The sequence below is a fragment of the Nannospalax galili genome, unplaced genomic scaffold, assembly GCF_000622305.1.
Source record: "Nannospalax galili isolate Female #2095 unplaced genomic scaffold, S.galili_v1.0 scaffold1343, whole genome shotgun sequence".
Taxonomy (NCBI): Eukaryota; Metazoa; Chordata; class Mammalia; order Rodentia; family Spalacidae; genus Nannospalax; species Nannospalax galili.
The window spans coordinates 383,483-386,814 of NW_008350246.1; positions in this window are offsets into that span (position 1 = coordinate 383,483).

Sequence of the window (3,332 nt, forward strand, 5' to 3'; positions counted from 1 at the left end):
CACTTAGAGCTATAAACTTCCCTCTTAGGACTGCTTTTAAAGTGTCCCAGAAGTTGTGTTGTGTTGTATTGTCCTCTTCATTGAATTCCAGGAATTCTTTTATTTCTTTCTTAATTTCTCCTTTCACCCACTCATTGGTTAGGAGTGTATTGTTCAATAACACGAGTTTGTGTAGTGATGAGGGCTTTGTCCAGTGTTGATTTTGAGCTTTATTGTATTGTAGTTTGATAGAATGCATGGAATTATTTCAATTTTTTGTATTTGTTGAGGTGTTTTGTGGCCCAGTATGTGGTCAATTTTTGAAAAAGTTCTATGGGGTGCTGAGTAGGAAATGTATTCTTTGGTCCTTGGGTGGAATACTCAAAAGTTGTCTGTTAGATCCATTTGATGTATGATAGCATTTAATTCACATGACTGTTTATTCTTTGTCCAGTTGACCTGTCTAATGGAGGCAGTAGGGAATTGAAGTCCCCTACTATTACTGAGTTGTTGTTAATCTGTGTCTTAAAGTCCTATAGTGTTGTTTTTATGAATTTGGGTGTACTAGAGTTTGGTTCATATATGTTAAGGATTGTAATATTTTCTTGGTTAACTGTTCCTTTGATCAGAATGAAGTGACCCTCCTTATCTCTTCTGATTAGTTTTACTTTGAAGTCTATTTTGTCAGATATTAGAATTGCAACCCCTGCTTGTTTCTTAGTGCCATTTGCTTGGAATATTCTTTTCCATCCTTTTACCTTAAGTAGTGCCTGTCCTTGAAGATGAGATGGTTTTCTTGCAGACAGCAAAGGGATGGATTTTGTGTCTTCATTCATTCACTTAGCCTGTGATTAGGGCCGCTACACCAATGGAGGTCAGAACCCACCCTCCTAAAATTTAATATTTAAAAATTTCACACGTGTATGCAATATTGTGTCTATTCACCTGTTACCCTGTGTCACCCCTCCTACTCCTGCAGACCTCCCCTCTTCTTACCAACTAGCCCCCTACTATTTTCATGTCTTTTTAAAATAATAATAGGTTGTCATAGGGGCCTAGCAATAAGGTTTAGAGCTCATCTGGCATATAACAGTGCTCAGTGGAGTACATGGACTATGACTGATCATACTGACTGTGAATACAGAAGAAAGCACTGATCCCTGCAGATGAGGCCACTGAGCTCTCTTGCTGGCCCTTGGTTTCCCATGGTCAGAGAGTGACACCAGTTGGGACCTCCCCATCATCTTCTCCCCAGACCAGGCTAAAGGCTCAGTAGTTCTTGAGATTGAGATTATTTGTTGATGTCAGCTGTCTGGTAACGAAGTGGGAGACCAGCTTGCCCTTCCCAGGAAAGCTTCTCAGACCAGCAATCTGACAACTAGGGTGGAAGCTCAGCCGGCTATGAGCTTTCAGGAGTCGTTTATCTAGAAATCAGTCTTGTTTCTGACATCTGAGGCCAGTTTTCTCAGGGTACAGAGGTGGATAAGACTCCCTAGAAGGGCATGGTGACTGGGGAAGGTCTGGCCCATCATCCCTTCCCTGGACTCAAGCATGACTCCAATGAGAAACAGGTTATTGGGTAGCCTCCACCTAAAGCTCCCCTGAGGCAGTAGAGAAAGAGAAACTTACAGGGACGTGGGAAGGGAAGGAGCCCCTCACTGTACAGTCTGACTGAAGCCTCTCACCAGCCCACAAGCAAGAATTCTAGCATAATTAACATTTTCTGTGAGTGTTGTAGGTACAGAGATGATTTTCCTTTCATACAGGAATATTTTCTTCATTCCTCTTTTCTTTCCTTTTCTTCCATCCCACCCCCTCCCACCACCTTTCTCTCTCTCTTTCAGACAAGGTCTCATTATGAAACCCTGGTTGGTCTAGAAGTGTGTCTATGTAGACTAGGCTGGTTTGAACTCACAGGGATCTGCCCACCTCTGCCTCCCAAGTACTGGGATTAAAGGTGTGCAGCACCAGGCCCTGCTCTCTGGGATATTTTCAACTAAGAGTGTTGAAATCACAATGACCCGGGCTTAAGAGCTAAGCATATATGAACTTGGTCTTACTTCTTTCATAGGTATTTTCTGGGAGGCTCAGGAAGAGCATGAACTTGGTTTAGGATAAAGACATCTTACCTTTCTACATCCCTGTGATCTTTTCACCTTATCAATTGTGATCCTGTCAGGTACCCTCAGGAACCCCCTATGATCTCATTTATGTTTCTTAGCCATCCTTTGAGGATAATAGCTTCAGACCCCTCCACAATCCTATATGTGACTATTATAGACAACAAAGTGTGCCTCTTCTTTGAGACACATCCATGCTCTGGGCTGTGTTCCATTATCTGAGTGCCTCTCTTTATATTAACCTTTGTGCTTAAAAATCTATGTTTAAGTATCTTTAATAAACCCCAACTCTGCCTCATACTGGCTAATCCTGAAATTCTTTTCCATGTCAAAGTCAAGAATGTGGTTTTGCCTGAGTCAAGGTCTCTAACTGATGAAGGGAACTCCCGAGGCTGCTGCAGCTCTGCACAGTACAGTTATGTTTCTGTTCTTGCCGCCTTTGACAGCATGAGGGTTGGCCATAACCCTCAGCATTCCTCTGACTCAGATTGCCATTTCCATTTGGGATGTATGTCATAACTGCCATAGGGAACCTGAGGCACCAGCAGCCTCGGGGGTGGGGGGATGGAGCAAAGATTTCTTTGTGGTCTTTTGTTTTGTTTTTAGCCCTCTGCCAGAGGGAAGGCAGAGGGAAGCCAGAACTCAGCACTCTCTGGTGGTAAGTCTGCTGAGATCAGAGCTGCTATATTGGTGTGTGGGGATCTCGGGGCGCCAGCTGCTGGGCATGGCGCCGGTCTCCCACACGTCGCTGGAGTGCAGTGGGTCCTGCGGGCCGTGTCTGCTGTTCAAGCCCCTGGCTCTCCGCCACTGGGGTGCGTGGGTTTCGTGCACCACGTTGCCATGGGTCTCTGCTACCAGAGCTGGCGGCTCTAGGACCGCTGTCAGCTGCCCGGTCGGGTTCTGTTTCAATTTCCACCATGCACTCTCTCTCTAAGTTTGAGACCTGTTGGCCACCAGGTCACAAGGGGAGGTGCGAGAAACAGCGAAAGCAGGGTCTTCGTGAGTCGATGATGGAAGGATAGCCCCCCCCCGGGGAGACTGGATCACAGGATTTAGTGTTACAGCTTCAGACAAGTGACTCAGCTCAGATCTCAGTGATTCAGCTCCAGCTTTATTGGGGTAAAACTAGGATTATTTATAGCGTGGAGACAGTAGAAAAAGCCTTAGCTGATAGGTGCTCCTGGAATGCTTCATTTACATAGGGCGCTGGGCTTCTATAAGGCTATCAGACAA